The 12,379-nt window shown below is 48.4% G+C and overlaps 1 non-coding gene across 1 annotated transcript; it reads right to left on the reverse strand.

The window, feature by feature from the left end:
- Nucleotides 1-272: 272 nt before the first annotated feature.
- Nucleotides 273-345, reverse strand: TRNAI-UAU (transfer RNA isoleucine (anticodon UAU)). Its single transcript has one exon. It is a non-coding gene; the product is annotated as a tRNA-Ile (tRNA).
- Between the last annotated feature and the right edge of the window lie 12,034 nt (nucleotides 346-12,379).

Consider the following 12,379-nt stretch of genomic DNA (forward strand, 5'->3'; position numbering starts at 1 on the left):
ATGCAAGAAACTACCTCCTGCATCATGTCTGTGTATGTGTGTGCACGTGTGCACGCTCAGTTGTGTCCGACTCTTCAAGACCCCATGGACAATAGCCTACTGGGCTCCTCTCTCCTTGTAATTTTCCAGGCAAGAATACTGGAGCAGATTGTCATTTCCTTCTCCAAGGAGATTTTCCCGACCCAGGGATTGAATCCGCATCTCTTACAAAGAATCTGGCAGGCGAATTCTTTACCAGTGTGTCACCTGGAAAGCCCCAGAAGTGAAGGATCTGCCCTCTCTGAGGCTTGAACTCAGGACCTTCAGATTATAAGACTAATGTGCTGCCTACTGCACTAAGAGGGCAGATAGTCTGACTTTCACTTCATGTCTGTACTCTAGTCTTTTTGTCTCCATCTGGCTGAAAAGCTGTGCAGACACTGGGTGGGGTCTATGAATCCCTAGAAGCTTCTTGTGTATCTGTTCATTTTCCAGAGAAAAGAGTTTGTAGTTTTCCTCAAGACTTTCTTCCTTCAGGGAACCCTCAGCCTGTTGTGGGAGATTCATTTTCTACCTTCAAGCTGAGGTAGAGAAAGCTCTGCCCTCAGGGAGCCCCAGTCTGAGGGGACACAGCGTGGCCTCAAGGAGCCCCAGTCTGAGGGGAGACACAGGCCCTCCTCAGGGAGCCCCAGTCTGAGGGGAGACACAGCACGGCCTCAAGGAGCCCCAGTCTGAGGGGAGACACAGCCCTGCCTCAGGGATCCCCAGTCTGAGGGGAGACACAGCCCTGCCTCAGGGAGCCCCAGTCTGAGGGGACCCAGCCCTGCCCTTAGGGAGCCCCAGGCTGAGGGGAGACACGGCCCTGCCTCAGGGAGCCCCAGTCTGAGGGGAGACACGGCCCTGCCTCAGGGAGTCCCAGGCTGAGGGGAGACAAGCCCTGCCCTCAGGGAGCCCCAGTCTGAGGGGAGACACAGCATGGCCTCAAGGAGCCCACATCCAATAGAGGAGATACAACTGATATTTCCAGGTACATCCCAGTCTGAGGAAAACAAAAAATATCAGAAATAATTCACACATGCCAAACAATGGTGTACCAACTGAGCCCCGGGCACTGAAGAAAGACTCAGCCAAGGTAGGGTCCAAGCAGAAGACCCCAGCCCAGGCCGCCCCAGCCCCTCCTCTGCAGCTCCCTCTAACTAAGGCTCAGGCTACATACAGGCAGAGTGTGGTTTCAGACCCTTCAGCCAGCAATTAGTATTCTAAACATGAAATTAATTTCTCCTACAAATATGAGAACCTAGTAATTTGTTTCACTTTTATTTTATTGTCAGATAGGATTCATTTTCTACATGATTTTATGGTTGGATAGGATTCATTAGAAATTTTCCCCCAACTCCTTCTCTTAAAAAAAAATAATCTTCCTTCAGCTGTTCAGTCAGCGGTTGAGCTGGCCTTAGCTTTCCTTTGAGTCACCGGCTCCCACACAACTGCATCGCCATAGCCCCAGGTTCTGCTCCGTGGTTTCACTTTAATTTCCAACTCTGAAGAGCCAGGTACTGAAATGGAGATAAATCTCTCTGGAAGCTCCAGCAATGGGACCTTTGATAGTGGAGCAGTGGGGAGAGTTAATGGCTCCAGGGCTCCTCTGTGTTATTTACTGACGCGGGGACCCTCACTAGCTCAGACTAACACTTCTAATCTATTTAGTACCCACGCTGGGTCACTTAACTTTGTTACCTGCTCTTATTTCTACCTCTGCCTGTGTCCTCCTTACCCACAAGGTCACTGAAAGCTGACCCTCCTGGGGTATGCTCGGCCTGTGCCGGGCAGGACCCCTAAATGCCAGCCCGTGAACCCTTCCAACAAGACATCTTCAGCCTTGACCACAGACTCTGCTTTCCCTTGTGTCCTGCTCACTGACCTCAGAAGTAGTCAGAGTTAGGCACCTTAGTAGTTCCCCTTTTGTTATACAAGCAGGGAGGACTCCTTTCTCCTTCAGACTGGGGCTCCGTTAGGCAGGGCTGTGTCCCCTCAGACTGGGGCTCCCTGAAGCAGGACTGTGTCTCCCCTCAGACTGGGGCTCCCTGAGGCGGGGCTGTGTCTCCCCTCAGACTGGGGCTCCCTGAGGCAGGGCTGTGTCTCCCCTCAGACTGGGGCTCCCTGAGGCAGGGCTGTGTCTCCCCTCAGACTGGGGTCCCTGAAGCAGAGCTGTGTCTCTTCCATTAGACAGGATCACGTGGAGGCTGGCAGGGGCTAAGTATTAGGGTCAATTACTCCCTCTCAGTCCAAGTCACCTTGTTACATTTTCTCACTAACCCCTGCTTCTCTTTACAGCACAGACCCTGACTGTAATTAATCATCTGCATAATTATCTGTTTAACGTCTCTCTTCTCCTCTAGACTGTAAGTTTCAGGGGGTCAAGGACAAATGTGGCTTGGTCTCTGCTCTATCTAGCACCTGTGACACTGCTTGGCACATAAGAGGCCCCCAATAAGTATGTTCCTCCTGAATGGCAGATGAAAGGACAAAGTATTCTGTGTATTTATACACACTGTCATAGAGAGCATGGGAATCAGAACCCAGGCGTGTGTCAGGACTGTGGACTTTTCCTAAGGGACACAGCACATTCTCAGCTGGCTCTCCTGACAGCTGTAAGATGAGCACTCAGGGCAGGATAACACAGGATCTGGGAAGAAAGACCACGTGGGTCTGCAGCCCACCTTTGCTCCTCACCATCTGGTGATCTCCAGCTAGGTTCTTAACCACTTCATCTATAGGTTAATTACAGCAGCCATCCCACAGACATGGATCTTACAATAAATGTAATGCACTTAGAATAGTGCCTGGCACATAGTAGACATTTGACTAGTGTTAGCTGCTATGACTACTGTTATTAGCATTACTTTTGTGCAGATGGGAACTGAGGCTTCAAGAGATTAACTTGTCCAAGGTTCCAAGGCTGTGACTGAGCAGGGCCAGGATTTCCTTAAACCCTTAATAACCACCAGACTTCCATGCCCCCCTCTGATATTAGAACAACTGGGCATTGCTGATTAAGAAGCACAGGAAGGGGAGAAATCAAGCCACTTTTGATGCTGCAGCCTTGGAGAAACTGACCAATGAGGAACAGACCCAGATTCTGATGGACAAGAGGAAGAGAGACAAGAGGAAACCATGAAGTGGCCAAGTCCTGGCCTCCCAATCAGGCTGGGATGATGTCCCAAGATGACCCCAGGTCCCTCCTGACCTGGCCCTTTCACCTCTCTGAACTCATCTCCTACCACAGTTTACCTTAATTATGCCAAATACACTCCAACCTCAGGGTCTTTGCAGTTCCTGGGCCAGGAACCCAGTTCCATCAAGGTGAGGTCCATGATGGATTATAAACATGGTGCATTTGTCACCAGTCTCTTCGATCTCAGTGCCTGGACAGTGAGCATTTCTGCCTGGTCCAGGGGTTGAAGAAGAGCCTGCATTAGTCTAGCTCCTCTAAGAAGCAGATGCCAGGATTACGAGAGGGAAGACATGCCTGTGAAGGAAAATGGAGGGAAAGCTGGAGAAGGCTGGGAAAAGCATCAAATTGCAGCATAGGTCTGATGCTGTAAAGGAGAGTGGGAAGGGAGGAAGTTTGGGTCGAAAACTCTTAGACTAGTGCAGGTGAAGAAAGTTTAGCAAATGGGATAAGGCCAGTGGGGGAGGGGAGGGCCTGAGCTGCTGTTTCCCCTCCCCCATCTCACACGAAGGCCTCTGCCTTCACATCCCAGCCATGCTCGGTCACCAGCTGGGAAACGTGGCCTTAGTGCCAACACAGTGGGATTCAGAGCATGGTGGTCAAATCCAATACACTCTCTGAAGAAGGAGTTCTGAGGGGTACATTTTCATGGTGGCCATGAACCAGACTCAACCAACTCTTGGCCTGCCTCTAGTACCTTGTCAAGAAAAATGGCCTGAAATTCGCCTCCATGAGGCACTACTGCGCTATCAAGGCTGGAGACGGTGTGGGCTCACTGAGTGATTAGCTTCCAGCCGTAAGTCACCTTCCAAGGGTCTTGGTGGAGAAATCCAGGCTCACACAGCCAGGGGAATGGCCAGAGACTTCCTCCTCTGGAGATGACAACTCCTAGGTCTGGTTTTCCTGTCTCATGGGGGACACCTTTTCCAGCAGGTCTTCTGAGGCATAGTCCCAACCAGCTCACCAAGATGGGAAAGCTTCAGGGTGGTAACCATCTGGGTACAGGCCAGGTGCCAGGAATTCAGCAGGACTTGGCGCTTAGGCAGCTCAGCTTCAACCAGTCCCTTCTCTCTCCACAGAGAGATTCTGACGCCTCTTCACTGGTCACTGTGAAGCTTCACAGAGAGAAGACAGCTGCAAATAGCCAGCCCGGAGCCTGGCTCCCCACAGACCCTCCTGTGAAGTGGCCTTGCTCCCTGCTTCTCTCGCTCCTCTAATCTCACACTCTTCGGCAGACACGCTGCCTCTGATGCCACCATAATTTGCTGGTTACATAACATGCGTCCTCACTGGGTGGCAAGTCTCACTCACTGGAGGGGCTCCAAATTAATAATCTATTATTCATGCCATCCGCAGTGTCTCTCCGCTGACAGTGGCAGTAAGAAAGAAAAGCTATACGGGAAGGAAAAGAGAGGGAAGGGAAAGGTATCCTTGGGAGCAAGCGGGTACAGGAGAACTGGTCTCTGAAAGTTTAAAATAGAAAACAGCCTCAGTGGAGCTGTCTCTATGGAGGTTGTTTTCTTTGCTTCCTGGAAGTCAAGGTCATCAGTAGGAAGGACAGGCAGGGAAGCAGCTCCAGGGTTTCATAGTAACATTCAGGGCCTCCATTCCTCCAAATAGAGCCACTTCTAAAACACTGAGGTGGAGCTGGAGGGAAGGAGATGTAAAGAATGGGAGAGACACATTTCCACCTCAGGGAACCCCAGTCTGAGGGAGACACAGCCCTGCCCTCAGGGAGCCCCAGTCTGAGGGAGACACAGCCCCACCTCAGGGAGCTCCAGTATGAGGGGAGACACAGCCCTGCCCCCAGCGAGCCTCTTAAAGATGGGACATGCCCCTCAGACATGACCCTCAGACATGGCCTCAGGGAGCTCAGACTTATGAGAAGACAGAACCTCTGTGCTCAGGGAGCTTCTAGATAAAGAAAAAACAAAGCAAAACCAGACCCTTCTCCCCCAGACTGAAAACAGACATTTTTTTCATGTGTGCAACAGAGAGGAGATTTCTAGTTATCTTAGTCAGAAACTAGAAGACAAGGCTGAAAAGGCATAACAGACATCCGGACTGCTCTTCCTAACGTTTCAGTGGAGGAGAATGTTCTAAGGGCTCATCTGTAAATTTTACACTTTCACAGTGTGTAAAATCTGCTATAGTTTCCAGCTGAATGTGCTCTGGAAGAGACACATTCACTTAGCTCTGATCCCTCCCCAGAGTAAAAAATGTGAATAATGTAATAAAGAAAATAGAGACAATGATTAGCTCTAAGAAAATTAAGAATAGTTTGGGAAGGAAACTGTTATCATACATGGCTCTTTCTAAGCAGTATTTATTTAATCACAAATATTAATACAAACATTGAATACTTATTTTTAGCCACAAGTTGTCATAAAAACACTATTGAAAGACTGGTGGGGAGAGTAATTATGCTGGGGGTGTGATAGGAGGAGTAATATCAGAGTGTAAAGTGCTCAAAGTCCTTATCAGGAAGTCAATGGATAATGTCTCGAAGGAAAATATCAAGAAAGAGCCAATAATAAAGAAGTAAAGACCAGAGGAAATAACTAAAGAGTTGAAATGTTCCGCCTGAGGAGAGGGGTTCTGGATGGGTAACTTATAACTGGTCACTGTTCCTTTACATTATAACCTATTTGACATACATAAAACTTGGATAAAAATAAAAATTCATATTTTGTAATGGCAGCAGAATGCTGTCAGACCTTTGCTATCTGCAGGACAACAGGCAGCAGGTGGTTAAGCTGATCGGTGGATAAAGTCATCAAATAGCATCAGAGGAAGGAGACCAGCGGGGCTGTCTCTACAGATGCCACCGTCTGGCTTAGGGACACTCAGAACCCTAATGCCCATCCTGTTGGAGCACACGCTGGGCTGGAGGGGACAGGGAAACCACCAGAGAAACTGACTCTAGACTAAAAACACCAGTCACAGCCATTCACACAGTGAACAATCCAGAAGCTGGCATCTGAACGCCTGCCTTTTCAGGACTTTAATATCATCAAGAATAAAATTACTTTTCTTTTGTCTAGCCCTTTACAGTCCCAGGTAGACCTAGTGGTAAAGAACCTGCCTGCCAATGCAGGAGACATAAGAGACTTGGGTTCAGTCCCTGGATTGGGAAGACCCTCTGGAGGAGGAAGTGGAAACCCGCTCCAGTATTCGTGTCTGGAGAATCCCAGGGACAGAGGAGCCAGTCAGGCTACATTCCATAGAGTTGCAAAGAGTCGGACAAAGTGAAGCGACTTAGGATGCACTTAGAGTTTACAAAGCCCTTTCACATGGATTACGTGAAATATCAGCACTGGGCCCTATCTGTCCAGTAGTACTCTTCTCCTTTTATGACTGAAAACCCAGGGCTTGGAGAGGAAAGCAGTTTACTTAACATTACATGCAAGTAAGGCATGAAGATGGGCACATCGTGATCCTCCTCCTGGGTGGTACTTTGGGATCAATCTGGGCAACTTAACACTCACACCCAGCTGAATGGGAGGTTTTGTCACGGTTAAAGTCTCCCCTATTGATTCTGATGCCCCACTCCAGGCCACCTCTGGTCCCCTTTAACTAACCTCCTGTCCCACTACTCAATACACAGCTTCCTGTGGACGTCAGGGAAGGCTAGGTTGGCAAAAACAGCACCACTAAAATTTTGGTGGCTTAATATGCATATGTGTGTGGTCAGTGGTCTCCAACTCTTTGCGATCCCATGGACTGTAGCCCACCAGGCTCTTCTATCCTTGGAATTCTCCCAGCAAGAATACTGGATGGAATTGCCCTTTCCTCCTCCAGGGGATCTTCCTGACCCAGGGATCAAACCCAAGTTTCCTCTAGCTCCTGCATTGTGAAGTGAATTCTTTACCACTGAGCCACCTGGGAAGTGGCTTAATATGACAAAGCTTTTTTCATCACTCACTAAGTCCACTGTGGGTCCAGGTAACCTTCCCGGTAGCTCTTCTCCATCTCAGTGTTCTCAGCTTCTTTGACCTGGTGGCTCCTCAATCTTGACATAGGCTTCCATGGTTGCCATGGCAGGAAAAGAAAAAGTGCTGAAGACACTTGTACCATCCATTAATGCTTTAGCATATTAGAAATACACATCAGTTCTACCTGCAATCGATTGGCCAGATCCAGTCTTGTGACCTTCACATAACAGCAAGTGTAGGGGTGAGGGGTAAAATCTTCACCTATATTCTACAGAGAAGAAAACTCAATGTGGATAAGCACCAGTGATATCTACCACAGCCTTCATGACACCCTGGAAGTGCTCCCCACTCTCTGCATGGTCCCACAAACCCCCATTCTCCCTTCCCTTACCCCTCTTTAAAGTCTGGCTGGAGTCCCATCTCCTCCTTGAGCACTCCTTGGCCACTGCTTTCTACACAGATCCCCTCAGTTTGACCAACATCAATTCTCATTATCTGTGGGATGCATTTGGCACTTATAGCTCGTTAAGCATTTTCAGAGTCTTTACATATCCTCTGTTTCAAATGATTTTATCTTCTGGACTTTAGGCAAAGTATTGAGAGGAATTGCTGGTCTGGCCAACAGAGAAGAGTTTATCAGAAAAGTGGGAGGCATGGGAGCCTGTGGAGTGGCCCCCATGACTTCTGAGCCTTTGAGCCTTGCAGGGAAGAGAGTCGAAGGTACTAAGGAACCCTGGGCTTGGAAAGACTGTCTTCAAAAGCCCATCATCTTGAGAAGCTTAGACTGAAAAGTGAACACCAATTAAGAGTTGGGCGTCTTGGCAGGAGAAAGCCTTCCTTAGAACTGATGATTATCTTAATGAGGGGATAAGAAGTATTGAAAAGGCCACAGGCTGCATGGGAAGCCCACTACTGAGCCCAAGACTTAAATGAGCATGCACAAAAGACGGGAGGAAAGGCCAGCCCCCCGCCCCTGCATGCCTACTGCACCCCAAGCAGACAGGCCCCTGCGATTCCCACATGCTGGAGTCACTGCCTGCTGACATGGCTAGTTATTTATTAGTCTTTAACAAACATAACACTTACCATGTACCGGGCACTATTATGTGCATTTTATGAATACTAACTCATTTCATCAACACTGTATGGGTTATTTTTCCCCTCATCCCCCAAAGATGCCAAGGTTAAATAACTTGCCCAAGGTCATCACTAATGTGGGCCAGAACCTCTGGCTCCTTCACAACAAGAACATATATTTATCTGCTCAGCAACAGACAATAGTAAGCACTCAAGAGATATTTAAGTGCTTTCTAAATGAATGAATGTGATCTTATTTCCCTCTGAGGCCGGACAGCCAGGGTCCAATTCCCAGTTCCATTGCTTACTGTGTGAACCTGGGCAAGATATTCACCTCTCTCCACCTCTGTTTACCCACCTATAAAGTAGGGCTAATAATAGGCTTTATAGGGTTGTTGTGAGGATTAAACAATTTTTAAAATTAATAAATGTAAAGAATAACAATCCCTGGCACAAGGAAACACTCAATAAAGTGTAATTGTTATTTCACATGCTATATCATATCTCATCAAACCACTAGCTTCTGTAAATACACATTAACCATTTCTTTTCATTCTTGTCACTATCTAGAATGTGTTAGGTGGACATTTCTAAATATCCTAGAATAGAGAATTGTCTTAGTTGTCTATTGCTACATAGCAAAGTTTAGCAACTTAAAATGATGTGCATTCATTTTCCAACCATTTCTATGGCTTAGAATTCTAGGCATTACTTAACTGGGTCTTCTATTATATGATCTCTTATAAGTCTACAACCTAGATGTCAGCCAAGGCTGTGGTCTCATCTGAAGGTTCAACTGAGGAAGGATCTGCTTGCCAAGTTCAGTCTATGTTTATTGGCAAGATTCAGTTCTTCCATGGCTGTTAGATGGAGGGCCTCAGTCCCTTGCTGGCCATTGGTGGGTCGTGGCCCTCAGCTGCTTGCCATGAGGGCCTCTCCAACTCACTTTATCACAGCAAGTTCATGAGAAGAGGAGCCAGGAAGAGAGAGAGTTGGTAAAATGGAAATCACTGTCTTTTGCAGTTTAACCACAGAAGCAACATGGATCTTTCTTGCCATATCCTATTGGTTATAAGCAATGACTAGGTCCAGCCCACACTCAAAGGGAGGTTTGGGGGTCCATGTCAGAAGCTGCTGACTCCAGGCTCAAACGTACTTACTGACTGAACCCAAGAGTCAGCTCTGCTTCAGATGAAGGTAGGGAACATGGAGAGGCTGATGTGGGTCATGTAAATTCCAACTAGCCCTGCCTCTAGGGAAAGCTTCCTTGAACCCTTTTGGGACCTTGGTGTCCATCCCTATAGAATGAGCAGCTTTGACTAGAAGATGCCTCAAGTGCCCTCCATCTAAATTCTAGATTCTTTGAATTTAACAGATCTTGATTCAACCAAACTGACAAAGTTAAGAGTTCTCTGCATTCTTGGAAAGTTGCCAAGATCATGCGCATCCCTCCCAGCCCCCCAGGTGAGGGTGGATCACTGTCTCCCTTCCACCACCCATGCTGTGCCGTCCCACACACAGCCTTGGTAGATGGAAGGAAGTGCGCGAGCAGAGTCCTCAGCAAAGAAAAAGTCCCAAGTGTTGCACTTGCTTCACCCACCTCCTTGCCCTGAATTGCTCTGGAGGCTAAATCATTGCCTGGCCCAATTGGCCGGGCAGGCCAGCATCAAACCCTCAGTGAGATTAAAGGCCCTATTGAGGTGTATAAATCAGAGCAGCACACCCTACTGAGAGCATGTGATTAGAATAAATGTGTGTCCCTGGGGCTGAACACAACTCTGCTGCATGCTGGGCACCTGCGTCCTCCTTGGGATCCTTCCTATATATTGTCCCACTGCTCCTGTTCTTCCTCAACAGCTCAGCAGCAGCCCACCCAGCAGACAGTCCCTTTCGAACAACACCCTCCTTTCCCTATACAGAGAGTGCCACATGAGCACAAGGAGCCCGAGAAATACTGTGGGGGATAGGGAGTCTGGAGAACCTAATGTGGGTCCTGGCTGTGCCCCTCGCCTGCAGTGTGGCCCTGAGGGGGTCCCTTTCTTTGCTCAGCATCAGTTTCTTCATTCCATCGATCAATAGATTGGACCAGATGACTCCGCAGATCTCTTCGAGCTTTCAAATCCTACAGTTCTGATATTTATCTCAAGTGATCAGGGAAAACAGGATGTCCCTAGATGAGAGAGGATGAGTTTGGCTCTAATTAGCTGAACTGTGACCCCCCCATAAAAGTGGCTTCTGCGTGTTATCTCAATCAGAGGGAGAGAGAGAGGAGATTTCAGGGCTGGCGCAGTGGTTCAGCAATGTTACTTTCCCATCTTCCTCTGTTGTCAACACCAATGAGAGATGTCCACACCCCCCTGGGGGGAGGGGGCTGAGATGGCCACATCTTTCAGTGTCACATTTTTCTGTGATGGTGTCAGACTCAGGAGGGAGACAGAGTGGTGGGCTCTCCTGGGTGCTATATGTTACTAGGAGAAGGCCTTTCCCAAAGACTGGTGTCTGATCATTACTTCTCATGTCTCACCCCACCCCCAAAAGATACACTAAAGAACCTCAGAATGTGATCTGATTTGGAAATAAGGTCATTGTTAATGACCTTATTGAGTTAATATGAGGGCATACTGAAGCAGGGTATGCTTCTAATCCAATATGACTAGTATCCTAATAAGAAGAGGAGAAAGAGAAGACATGGCCATGTGAAAACAGATACAGAAAGAATACTATGCGATGAGGGAGGCAGAGACCAGGGTGATGCAACAACAAGCCAAGGAGCACCCGGGGCTGCCAGTGACACCAGAAGTTGAGAGAAGGGCAAGGAACGGATTCTCCCCGGCAGCCTTCAAGGTAGCATGGCCCTGCCGACACCTTGGTTTTAACCTTCTGGCCCCCAAAACTGCGAGAGAATATATTCCCGTCATTGTAAATTACCCAGTTTGTGGCTGTCTGTTGTGGGAGCCCTAGGAAATGAACACATGCCTCTTTGGCTGGAACTTGACTCACATCCCCTCAACTGCTGGCAAATCACCAATGGTGAAGTGAGCTTGACTGTGCCACGGTCAACCACGGTTCATCAAGAAGACTGAGTGCCTTGCCTCCAGGACAAACCCAGGTTCTTAGAGACTAAAGAAGAGGGGATGGTATGATATCATCAAGTCTAACACCCACATTTGGAATATGAGAAGAGTGAGGCCCCCAGCTTCCCCCACCTCCCTTATGGCAGCCTCCTCCCTGTAGGTGTGTGATGGCTCTGACCACTCTTCGTCTTTGCCGTGTGATTCTGTTTCATACCGATTCCAGAAGATCACTAAGCACAAGTTGACAGGAGGCACAGTAAGAGGCGGATACGGTCAGAGCCTTCGGGTATCCCAGCTCACACAGGAGATTATAAGAAGGGCTGAGGGACGTCCCTGGTGGTCCAGTGGCTAAGACTCCACACTTTCAAAGCAGGCGGCCCAGATTCTGTCCCTGGGTCAGGGCACTAGATCCCACACGCAGCAACTAAGAGTTCACACATGCGTGCGTGCTAAGTCACCTCAGTCGTGTCCAACTCTTTGTGACTCTATAGACTGCAGCACACCAGGCTCCTCTGTCCATGGGATTCTCCAGGCAAGAATACTGGGGTGAGTTGCCCTGCCCTCCTCCAGGAGATCTTCCCGATCCAGAGATCAAACCTGTGTCTCCAATGTCTCCTGCATTGGCAGGGGGGTTCTTTACCACTAGCGCCACCTGAAAAGCCCAAGAGTTCACGTGCTACAACTAAAATAAATCCCCATACCGCAACAGAGACCGAAGATCCTGCAGGCCACAGCTAAGACCCTGCAAAGCCAAATTAATAAAGGGTTTTTTTTAAAATAAAATAAAAGATAAAAGAAGAACTGAGAGGCCTGGGTGTGACTCAACCTGGATGAGAGATGGATTTGGAAGACACAGCTTGACCGGCAGCTTCCTAGAAGCTGGATTCTCAGTAAATGCTGAGGTTGCACAAAGGACTGAAAATGGGGAGGAACAGAAAAAGAACGTGAGACTTTAGGACGAAAACACGCTTGGTCTGCCCACCTAGGTGCCTGGCCTCAGTGGAAGGCCTCCTCATGAAGAGCCGGATAAACACAAACGTATCAAGGAAAAACAATTCTACTGCAGCCACGACTATTACAGC

This window comes from Bos javanicus, chromosome 23, assembly GCF_032452875.1.
Source record: "Bos javanicus breed banteng chromosome 23, ARS-OSU_banteng_1.0, whole genome shotgun sequence".
NCBI classification, from domain to species: domain Eukaryota; kingdom Metazoa; phylum Chordata; class Mammalia; order Artiodactyla; family Bovidae; genus Bos; species Bos javanicus.